Source organism: Theropithecus gelada, chromosome 10 (assembly GCF_003255815.1).
Source record: "Theropithecus gelada isolate Dixy chromosome 10, Tgel_1.0, whole genome shotgun sequence".
Taxonomy (NCBI): Eukaryota; Metazoa; Chordata; class Mammalia; order Primates; family Cercopithecidae; genus Theropithecus; species Theropithecus gelada.
In genome coordinates this window covers 6,364,523-6,377,342 of record NC_037678.1, presented here as the reverse complement: position 1 = coordinate 6,377,342, position 12,820 = coordinate 6,364,523, and positions in this window count along the sequence as shown.

Here is a 12,820-nt window from a genome sequence, read left to right as displayed (position 1 = left end):
ACTGTTAAAGCAGCACAGGCCGGGCTGAGCCCTGCAGCTGCTCTGGTGGGTTTTGCCCAAAAGTCACAAAGAAACGATCTTCGCGGTTGGTTGGTGGGTTCAGGTTGTCTCCAGTCTATCCTCGGGAGCTGTGGTTTCCCACTCGCTCCAGTGAGACTTGGCGCTTTCTGCACATAAGAGTTGCGTGGGAGAATTGCACATAGTCGGTCCAGGGCTTCCGGAGTGGGGCTGAGCTGATGGCTGATGGGAGCAGGGGAGGAGGCTGGCGGGGAGGGCTGAGGCTGGCGGGGAGGGGTGAGATTGGTGGGGAGGGCTGGGACTGGAGGGGAGGGGTGAGGCTGGTGGGGAGGGGTGAGGCTGCCAGGGAGGGGTGAGGCTGGCAGGGGGGCTGAGGCTGGTGGGGAGGAGTGAGGTTGGTGGGGAGGGGTGGGACTGGCAGGGAGGGGTGAGGCTGGTAGGGAGGGCAACCACTGCCCCAGGCTGCTGCTCCTCCTTGGACCCTGAAGAGGCCTTTGGGTCTGGGGTTTTCACAGTTTGACAGCTGTGGCCTTGGGGAGGGGCTTTAGAGGGGGGTTAGGGGATAGGTCATCACTGACATCCACTGGGGGCGCCTGGGCAGATGTCTTTCGGGAGAGCAAGATGGGAGCCAGGGACATGGCGCCAGGTCAGCCCTGAGAGCTGGTGTCTGGGTGTGAGGAGGCCTTGAAGGGTCTTCCCTTCACCTAGCCTCCCATCTGCCTGCCCCTCTCAGCTCCCAGTTCACAGGGCAAACCCAAGCCCATAAGCGGGTTCCATGCGAGCACTCAGATGCACCCCTGTTCATGGATACCCACCCTACCCCAGCTGCCTCTGGGAAACGTGCATCATCCCACACCAGGCACCTGGAGCCCAGCTCCTTCCACCTGCTCAGGTGCCCCCTCCATTGAGATGCCCCCTCCAGCACCTCAGGTCCTCTCCTTGAGCTTCTGGGGACACAGGCTCAACCTCTTTCAGCTGGCTTCATCCCGAAAGCCTGAAATCCAGCCCCACTTCTTGGGGTCTTTGCGTCCTCACTTGCTCGGGCCCCACTCACTGCAGGCTGGCTCTGCCTGGCTGTTCCACATCCTCACTCTTGTTCTATTTGACAGCAATTAAAAAAAAAAAAAGTGACTTATTTAATTTCTGTAGCTTTATTGAGGAATAACTTCCCAGTTTGAAGTGTACAATTTGATGAGTTTTGACAAATGCATGCAGTCAACGTAACCACCACCATCGTTATCCAGACATGGGACATTCCCATCACCATGCAAGTTTCTGCACCTGTCTGCAGCCAATCCCCTTCTCCCAGCCCCTGGCCCTGGGGACCACTCATCTGCTTTCTGTCACCATCATTTAGCCTTGTCTAGAATTTCTTATAAACTGTATCCTATGGTATGTTGCTTTTTGTGTCTGATTTCTTTCACTTAGCGTAATGCTATTGAGAGTATCTTCATTGTTTGTTTTATCAACCACCCATGTCCTTAGTACAGCACCATTATATGGGTACACAGCAATTTGTGTATGCATTTGCCAGTTGATGGCCCTTTGGGGTTCTTTTGGAGTTTTAATTTTTATGAGTGGCATTGGTATTCATGTTTAAGTCTTGGCGTGGGACCTATGCTTTCATTTTTCCTGAGTAAGTACCTAAGACTGATGTGGCTGGGTCATATTAGTGTATATTTTACTGTATAAGAAACTGCCAACTAGGCTGAGTGGGGTGGTGCATGTCTATAATCCTAGCACTTTGGGAGGCTGAGGTGGGCAGATCACCTGAGGTCAGGAGTTCAAGACCCGCCTGGCCAACATGGTGAAATGCCATCTCTACTAAAAATATAAAAATTAGCCGGATGTGGTGCACACCTGTAATCCCAGCTACTCGGGAGGCTGAGGCAGATAAAAACTCTTGAACCTGTGAGGTAAAGTTGCAATGAGCCAAGATAGCACCACTGCACTCAAGCCTGGGCAACAGAGCAAGACTTTGCTTCAAAAAAAAAAAAAAAGAGAGACTGCCAACTGTTTTCCAAAGTAAATGTACCATTCACATTTCCACCAGCAATGTATGAGAGTTCTAGTTACTCCACATCCTCGCCAACACTTGGTACTGTCCGTCTTTTCCATTTTAGCCATTCTGGAGGGTACAATGGTATCACATTGTAGTTTTAAATTTATTTCCCTAATGACTAATAGTACTGAGTATGTGTGTTAGTCAGCTTGGGCTGAAGAATACTGTAGAGATGTATTCCTCACAGTTCTGAAGGCTGGTAAGTTCAAGATCAAGGTGCTGGCAGATTTGGCTCCTGGTGAGGCTCTCTTCCTGGCACACAGGTGACTTCCTTCTCTCCGTCCCTACAAGGTCAAGGGAAGAGAGAGAGAGAGAGAAGGGGAGAGAGAAGAGAACAAGAGCATCAGAGTGCTCTGGTGTTTCTTCCTCTTATAAGAAAATGAATCCCATCATGAGGCTCCGTCCTCGTGACCTGATCTGACCCTAATCACCTCCCAGAGGCCCTACCTCCAAATACTACTACACTGGGAGTTAGAGGTTCAACATGTAAATTTTGGGGGTACACAGACATTTAGTCCATAACAACGTCTTTTCATGTATGTTTCCATCTGTATATCTTTGGTAAAGTGTCTGTTCAAATCATTTGCCTTTTTTTTTAATCTAGAAGTTTTATAATTTGAGCTCCTATATTTAGGTCTATGATCCATCTTGAGTTAATCTTTGTATATGGGGTGAGGTAATAGGTCATTTTTAAAATTTTCTTTTCTTGCCTGTGTATGTGTATACATATATACGTATATGTGTATATATATAAATGCATAATTGTTCCAGTACTATTCATGTAAAGATTTTCCTTTCCCCATCATATCACCTTGGCACTTTTGTAGAAAATCCATTTGCCATATATATTTAGGTCAATTTCTGGACTCTCTATTATGTGTTATTCTGTTCTGTTGATCTACACAATCTACATCTTTATGTGGATATGTGTATTTTTATGCCAATACTATAGTGTCGTGATTACTGGAGGTTTATAACAAGTCTTGAAAGCAGGTAGTATAAGTCCTCCAATTTTTTTTTTTTTTTTGAGATGGAATTTCACTCAATCCAGGTGGATCACCTGAGGTCAGGAGTTCGAGACCAGCCTGGCCAACATGGTGAAACTATGTCTGCACTAAAAATACAAAAATAAGTCCTCCAATTTTGTTCATTTCAAAAATTATTTTGGTTCTTCTAGGTCTTTTTAATTCTTTTGGTTTCTACATAAAATTTAGAGTAAGTTTGTCATTTTCTGCACAAAAGCCTGCTGAAATTTTGACTGGAATTGTGTTCTTTAGATCAAATTGGGGAAAACTGACATCTTAAATATATTGAGGAGCTAAGATCATTGATTTGAGAACATTCTTCTTTTATATAAACATTTAATGCTGGAATTTTTTTTCTAAGAACAGCTTTAGCTGCATCCCACAAATACTAATATGTTGTGTTTTCACCTTCATGAAGTTCAGAATATCTTCTAATTTCAAATGTGACTTCCTCTTTCACTCATGGGTTATTTAGAAGTGTATAATTTCCAAATATTTGGGGATTTTTTTTTCCAGCTATCTTTTGGCACTGGGTTTTGTTGTGGTCAGAGAACATACTTTGTATGATTTAAATCATTTAAAATGCATTATGACTTGTTTTATGTACTAGATTATGGTCTATCTTGGTAAATATTCTGTATACACTTGAAAAAGAATGTGTGCTCTGCTGCTGTTGGACAAAATGTTTCATAAATGTCAGTTAGTTGGTTGATTATGTTCTTCAGATCTTTTATATCCTTACTAATTTTCTCTCTACTGCTTCTATCAATTACTAAGAAGTGTTAAAATCTTCAACTGTAAGTGTATATTTCTCTATTTCCCCTTTCAATGGTATCAATTTTTGTTTCATAACTCATATAAGATTATAGTGTTCTTTTGTCTCCTTTATCCCTTGTAATATCTCTTACTCTGAAATCTGCTTTGTCTGATATTAATATAGCCACTCAATCTGTTAGTATTAGCATGGTATATCTTTTTCTATACTTTTAAACCGAGTCTATTTAAGGTAGGTTTCTTATAGACACAAATAACTGTGTCTTTTTATACAAAACCTCTGCCTTTTAATTAGAGGGTTTAGTCCACTTACATTTTTTATTGTGGCAAAATATACCTAGCATAAAGTTAACCATTTTAGTCATTTTAAGTGTACAATTCAGTGGCATTAAGTACATTCATACTGTTATGCAACCATCACCTCCATCCATCTCCAGAACTTTTCCTTTTTTTTTTTCCCTTGCAGTTCTGATTGAACCCGTTTTATTTTTATTTATTTATTTATTTTTATTATACTTTTAAGTTCTGGGCACATGTGCACAACGTACAGGTTTGTTACATATGTATACGTGTGCCATGTTGGTGTGCTGCACCCATCAACTCGTCAGCACCCATCAACTCGTCATTTACATCAGGTATAACTCCCAATGGCATCCCTCCCCCCACCCCTCCCCACAATAGGCCCTGGTGTGTGATGTTCCCCTTCCTGTATCCAAGTGATCTCATTGTTCAATTCCCACCTATGAGTGAGAACATGCGGTGTTTGGTTTTCTGTTTTTGTGATAGTTTGCTGAGAATGATGGTTTCCAGCTATTTCCATGTCCCTACAAAGGACATGAACTCATCCTTTTTTATGACTACATAGTATTCCACAGTGTATATGTGCCACATTTTCTTAATCCAGTCTGTCACTGACAGATATTTGGGTTGATTCCAAGTCTTTGCTATTGTGAATAGTGCCGCAATAAACATGCATGTGCATGTGTCTTTTTTTTTTTTTTTGAGACGGAGTCTCGCTCTGTCGCCCAGGCTGGAGTGCAGTGGCCGGATCTCAGCTCACTGCAAGCTCCGCCTCCCGGGTTCCCGCCATTCTCCTGCCTCAGCCTCCCGAGTAGCTGGGACTACAGGCGCCCACAACCGCGCCCGGCTAATTTTTTGTATTTTTAGTAGAGACGAGGTTTCACCGTGGTCTCGATCTCCTGACCTTGTGATCCGCCCGCCTCGGCCTCCCAAAGTGCTGGGATTACAGGCGTGAGCCACCGCGCCCGGCCGTGCATGTGTCTTTATAGCAGCATGATTTATAATCCTTTGGGTATATACCCAGTAATGGGATGGCTGGGTCATGTGGTATTTCTAGTTCTAGATCCTTGAGGAATCGCCATACTGTTTTCCATGCTGGTTGAACTAGTTTACAATCCCACCAACAGTGTAAAAGTGTTCCTATTTCTCTACATCGTCTCCAGCACCTGTTATTTCCTGACTTTTTAATGATTGCCGTTCTAACTGGTGTGAGATGGTATCTCATTGTGGTTTTGATTTGCATTTCTCTGATGGCCAGTGATGATGAGCATTTTTTCATGTGTCTGTTGGCTGTATGAATGTCTTCTTTTGAGAAATGTCTGTTCATATCCTTTGCCCACTTTTTGATGGGGTTGTTTGTTTTTTTCTTGTAAATTTGTTTGAGTTCTTTGTAGGTTCATCTCCAGAACTTTTTCATCAACCCAAACTGAGACTCTGCACCCAGGAAACACTAACTCTCCATTCTCCCCTCCCTCAGTCCATGGTAACCACTATTCTACTTTCTGTCTCCGTGAATTTGACTATTCAAGGTACCTCTAGTCCTATTTACATTTAATGGAATTATTAATGCCATCTTGCTATTTGCCTTGTTCATATGTTTTTCTTATTTCTTTTGGATTGATAACTTTTTAGCTATGTGAATTTATTTTCATTATTGGCTTACCAGCTGTATTTCTTTATTTTCTTTTCCTAGTGGTTGCTCTAGACTTTATATACACATCTGCATTCATGTCCTGTGGTTGCTATAACGAATTACCACAAACTTCTTGGCTTAAAACAGTAGAAATTTATTCTCCCACAATTCTGGAAGCCAGATGTCTGAAATTAAGGTGTTAGAAGGTCCACATTCCCTCTGGAGGCTCTAGAGAGAAAGCTGTTCCTTGCGTCTTCAAGTTTCTGGTGGCTACCAGCATCTCTGGGCTTGTGGGTGCATCGCTTTAATATCTACCTCCACAGTCACTTTGCTTCTTTCTCCTTTTTCTGTCTATTGCTCCTCTGTGTGTCTCTTATAAGGGCACTTGTCATGGGATTTAGGACCCACCCAGATAATCCACGATTATCTAATCTCAAGATCATTAATTTAATTATATCTGCAAAAACCTTTTTTCCAAAGAAGCTAACATTCACAGGTTCTGGGCATTAGCATGTGGACAAATCTTTTTGGAGGCCACCTTTTAATCTATTATAACATCTTAACTTATTACAGTCTACCTTTAAGTAATATTACTTCCACTTCACTCTTCTGTGTCCTATTATCATGTGTCTCATTTCTGTAGAATAAATTTCACAACATATTACTTTTGCTTAAAAATGTCAATTGTCTCCTTTTGAGATAGGGTCTCCCTCTGTCACCCAGACTGCAGTACTCACTGCAGCCTCAACCTCCCAGGCTCAATTGATCCTCCTACCTCAGCCTCCTGAGTTACTAGGGCTACAGGCATGCACCACCACACTTGGCTAACTTTTTTGGGTTTTTTTTTTTTTTTTTTTTTTTTAGAGATGGGGTCTCCTTTGTTGTCCAGGCTGGTCTCCAACTCCTGGCCTCAAGTGATCCATTTGCCTTGGCCTCCCAGTGTGCTGGGATTACAGGCATGAGCCATGGTATCCAACCACATCGATTGCCTTTTAAATAGTTTTTTTTTTTAATTGAGAAGAAAGTCTTTTATATTTACCCACATACTTATTATTCCTGGTGCTCATTGTTTCGTTTTCCATTTGGTATTATTTTCTTCCTGCCTAAAAGACTTTCTTGATCATTTTGTGTAGTGTTGGTTATATGTTAGTGAGCTTGTGTGCCTACAGAAATAAATTCAGTATTGGTCCTTCCCACTCCAAACAGCTTTCCTGGCGATGCCTTCTGCTTCTAAAATTCCTGTCCCTCCTCCCTAAGGGTCACTCTCCAGTCTCCACTGCAGCGCTAGCCCTGAGCTCCAGACCCACATTTCTTTCTTTTTTCTTTTGTTTTTTTGTGTGTGGTAAAATACACATAACACAAAATGTACCATCTTACCATTTTTAAGCATATGCAGCAGTATTAAGTACATTCCTATTATTATGCAACTGTCACCACCGTCCATCCACAAGACTCTTTTCATCTTGCAAAACTGAAACTCTGCATCCATTAAATAATAACTACCCCTATCCTCCTCCCCTAGCTCCGGACAACCACTGTTCTACTTTCTGACCTAATCCACATTTTGAACTTCCCAGGGCATAGCTCTGCCTGAGGTACCCACCCCAAGCTCACCACATCCAAGTCAGAACTTGCCCCGTCCCCTAATCCTCACTCTGGAACTTTCCAGCTGGCATCCCTTTCTTGTCCCTCTGACTTCACTTCTGCACCAGCCGCCAGAGTGTTTTTGTCCTGGGAACCCAGTCTCACTACCATCCTGCTCTAACCTTCCCAGGTCCCAGCCTCCAGGCAGCTTCTGGACTCTGAGTGCTCTGGTGCTGCTGGCTTTGTGGTCCTCCTGCTCACGTGTTCTGTCTCCTTCCCTGCCTCAACCTTTCCACACTGCTTCCAGTTATATGCCTGACATCTCTGTGATCTTTCCAAGTCGTTCTGATGCTGTTCTCTCTGCCCAAGATGCCCTCATCCCACCTGCCCCAGGAACTTGTCATTCAGAAATGGAGTGGGGACATTATATGAGACGAGAGTGGGGAAGAGTGTTCACCGTGGAACAAGGTGGATGCCTGGGGGCCCCAGGTGCCTGTGGGTGGGTGGAAGAAGTGGTTCCCACAAAGAAGACTGAGACGAGGCAGGAGCAGGGAGCCCTTTCCTCCCCTTATTTCACTATCCATGGCCTTCGCTCTTTTTCTCTCTTCCTCCATCCCAAGAAATCCGACTCCAGTAGAAGTTGCAGCAGAAGTTGGAAGCAGGATAATTATAGCAAGCTGAACAGGAAGGCGTCCAGGGCCAGAGAAGGAGCTGGCAGCTTGGGCTGGGTGTGCAAACAGCTTCGAAGTGAAGGGAAATGCCTCGAAGGCTGGGGTGCCTCGGAGTTGAGCTGCTTCCCAAAATAATCCAGAGGGCAGCTGTCTTGGAGTCTGAAACTGGGTCTGGCCGCCTGAGCTGCAGGAAGCCCCAGGACTCACACCAGCTCCGCTCTGGGAACAGATGGAGCTAGGATTTTTTTTTTTTCTTTTTACCAAAGTCAGCTGGTAAGCGAACAGCTTGTCTAGAGAAAAGTGTGTTCCTGCCCCCATATCTTCTGGCAATGGATCAAAGCTGCCAAAACGATCCCAACCCCCATCCCTGCCCCACCAGCCTTCTTTCCTTGTAAGACTTGGGCAGTGGTGAGCAGAGGGGCATCATGGACCTAGAGACACATGGGGTCCCCACCCCCTGGGGGTGTGGCCCAGGGAATGTCCTGGGCCCCTAGGTCAGTGGGGGACTGGGCTGAGGGGCCTGGCTGGTAAGAAAGTAGATGATGAAGATGTCCCAGAAATGATTCTTCCAAGAAGAGTCAGCCAATGGAGCTGGGTTGGCCAACAATTGCATGAAGTCATTTATTTATCCACAAGCATTTCATATGGGTTTGTTTATTATTACCTAGAAAGGTGATGCATTAATACCTAGGTGGGTTTTTACAAATGTGCAAAATCACAGTGCACACATCATTTGTAAGAGAACTTCTCCACCTACTGTGTGCAGGCCCAGGGCACAGAGCTGGGTATAAAGAGAGTGCTCAGACCGAGGCTCTATCCCAGGGGAGGTGTAGCCCAGGGTGGAAGGGGCTGGGTGGTGCAGTGCTTAGAGTGTGATGCTTGAGTTAGACCCTGGGGTGTGAATCCTGGGCACATCCTCACCTCTGTGACCCCAGGCAAATCACTTACCTCCCTAAGCCTCAGTTTCCTTCTATGTCAAATGGAGCAAAAGGAATCTATTCTTTATAGGGCTATTAAAAAAGTTGAGTGTCTGGAGAGCTTGAAGTTTGCTGGACACATAACATTCAATAAATGTCAGATAACATCATCGGTGTCATCACCACCATCACCACCACTGTCATCATCATCACTATCACATCATCACCACCACTGTCACCATCATCACCATTACATCTCATTATCACCGTCATCATCCTCATCATCACCTCCACTGTCACCATCACCATCACATTGTCATCACCTCCATCATTATCATTATCATTGTCACTATCATCACCATCACATCATCATCATCACCATCATCACCATCACCACCATTACACCACTGTCACCATTATCACCACCATTACACCATCACCATCATAACCACTGCATCATCACTATCACTACCATCATCATTGTCACCATCACCATCATTGTCACCATCATCACTACTATTGTCACTATCATCACCATCACATCATCATCACATCATCATCATCATCATCACCATCACCATCATCACTACAATCATCATCACCATCACAGTCATCATCACTACAGGCACAAAAACAGTGCTGGAAGGCCCTTCTCCACAGGTCCAGGTAAGGATGCAGTGACGTGAAGTACGTGAGGTTAGAAGCCTGGCACGTCTCTGGCACTCAGAGTTAGGCACTAAAAGGCCAGCTCATCAGGTGAGTCCTACCTGGATTTTGTGTCTCAGCTTCTAGGCTTTGCTTGTTGGAGACCCACAGCAGCACCTAGCCCTGGGTAAATACTTGTGGACTGACCCACTAACATGACCTCTTAACTCTCCTGGGTGAGTCAGATCTAGACCTGCTGCTTTAACTTGCAGCCCACCCAGCTGGCCACCCCAGCACCCCAGGATGCCAGTGTTCAAGCAGGGCTCAGCTCTGACTTGAGCCCATCTTCTTGGCCCCTGTGCTGGGCTGGTAGGCTCACCAGCTCAGCTGAAAACACAGGGGCAAATGGAGAACCTGTGGCTCCATGATGCCTCTCCTTTCCCCGGCTGTCTGGAGTAAGAGGCAGGAGTGTGATATGGGAAGTCCTGGCTCCAGGACTTCCAGTCTTACTGGGCCCCTTAGCAGCTGTGTAGTTTTGGACCAGTCCCTGCCCCTTTTGAGCCTGAGTTTCCTCATCTGTAAAATGGAACGATCCTGCCTGCTTAGTTCAACCTCCAGGATGGGAATCCATCTTAAGGATGAACTGCAATAATGGTGGGCAGGGTTTTGAAAAGTGCTATCAGCTAAACAATGGCCATGGCTAGCACTGACTGGGGTCTCTACCTTTCTTCAGCAGCCATGGCCCAGATGGCCTGGCCACTCACCAAGCCCATCTCCTGTTCCTGCTGGGCACGCAGCTGGACTGCATGCCCCGCCTTATTTGCAATCCAGCGTGGTCATATAAATGAGTTCTAGTCAATAAAATGTGAATCAAGCGAAACACAACATTACTCAGCCTGGTCCTCAAACCCGGTCCCCTGCATGACCTGATACTCTGATACCCTGATGCTCTGGTGATGCCAACAAGCCTGGTGAGATTGGAAGCCATGTGCTGAGATGCTGGAGCCACAGACAGAGTCACCCTGGGAGGAGAGCTGCGTGCCAGTCAGGAACACTCATTCTGAACTGTATATGAGCAAGAAATATTTGAACTCCTACTCATTTGGTGTTTGTTATAGCAGCAGTGTACAAACACTATAGCACTTGACTAAAACAGCTGCATCAACTCTATTTAATCGTTCATTTTATTTCCATTAGATTTTTTTTTTCCTTTCTAGAAGTTTTATTTGCTGCTTTTTCAAAATATCTTGGCCTTTTTGTAGTCTGTTCTTTATTCATATGATTTGTATTTTTGAACCCTTCCTTTAATTCTTTCTATGGATTATCTTTATGTTCTGTTCTGTGTCTGATGACGCTAATATCCAAACCTTTGCAGCTTCACTGTGCTGTCTGTTGTTTACCTTGATGCTTGCTCATGGTGCTTTTTCCCTTGTGGGTCTTTGTGGGTTTTGATTGTGGTCCTTTCAAATTAATTGTGGAGAATTCTTCAAGGCGTAGGTTGAAAATGGGAACCACCAGCGATTATTCGTGTCTGCTTCTGCCGGGTGTGTAGGGTCACTCCAATTTGGCTCTTTTATATGAAAATCCTAGCCTGAGGATTTGGGGTCCACACAGCTAGTGTAAAACCCATATTACAGCTGTGGTTATGAGCCCTGGCTGAGCCCATCTGGCTTGTGGTTGTGACTCTTTAGGGGAGGTTTTTATTCATTTTTTACTCATGTCCAAGATTGATATAAACCAGTATCCTTGCTTTCCCTTTCTTCAGCCCCTCCTTCCCCATCTTATTCCAATAGTGACAGCACAGTCCTTTGGGGGATACCAGCTTTATGTGGGGTTTCCTGATCGTTTTTCGAGACAGAGTCTCACTCTGTTGCCCAGGCTGGAGTGCAGTGGTGCGATCTCGGCTCACTGCAACTTCCACCTCCTGGGTTCAAGTGACCTTCCTGCCTCAGCCTCCTGAGTAGCTGGGACTACAGGCGGCCACCACCACGCCCAGCTAATTGTTGTATTTTAGTAGAGATGAGTTTCACCATGTTGGTCAGGCTGGATTCGAACTCCTGACCTCAAGTGATCTGCCTACCTTGGCCTCCCAAAGTGCTGGGATTACAGGTGTGAGCCACTGCACCCCGCCAGGTTTCCTGATTTCCCTTGCTGGGTCGGTCCTGGCTTTCCTCCCATGCCCAGGGCCATATGTGGTCATGACAAAGGAAGATCAGGTAACCAGGCGTGGCCGAGGTCCCCCAGGCAAAACCGGCTTTGGCAACTGCTCACCTCTTGGGATTTCACTTTCACTTTCACTTGTAGTTCTCTGGTTTGTGTTTTCCTTGTTCTTGCTCAGTGTCGTGCATTTTAACACATACATTATAGATCTCTCTGTATATATGCACATATAAAATACATTCATATACATATATACATATACATTATATTTTCCGTTGCTTTGCAGTGGGACTCTTGTTCAGCGATTAAGTCTGCCATACTGTGGAAAATAGAAGCATTCTCTGGTAGCACATAGTAGATTTTTAATAAGCAGCAAAAAGTATCTTTAAAATCCTCCCTCTCCATTTCGAGTCCCCACATGGAGGCATCTGCTCTCCCACCATCCTCCTCCATTCAGGAAAGCCCTCCCCGTGCCTAGCTCTGTCTCCCAGCCCAGCCCCGCCCGTGAACCAGCCAGACAGTGGGGGAGGGGTTGAATTTATCTATAGATAGTCTTCTCCATCACGTTGGTACAGTCAGCCTTCGATGTCTGTGGGTTCCACATCTTCAGATTCAACAACCTTGGATCAAGAATATACAGAAGAAAGGCAGGGCACGGTGGCTCATGCCTGTAATCCCAGCATTTGGGGAAGCCGAGGCAGGTGGATCACTTGAGGTCAGGAGTTTGAGACCAACCTGGCCAACATGGTGAAACCCTGTCTCTACTAAAAATACAAAAATTAGCCGGGTATGGTGCGGCATGCCTGTAATTCCAGCTACTCGGGAGGCTGAGGCAGGAGAATCACTTGAACTCAGGAGGCAGAGGTTGCAGTGAGCCAAGATCATGCCACTGTACTCCAGCCTGGTGACAGAGTGAGACTCTGTCTCCACACACACAAAAAATAAAAATACAAATTTAAAAATATAGTATACTGTTTACATAGCGTTTACATTGTATCAGGATTATAAGTAATCTAGAGATGATGTATAAG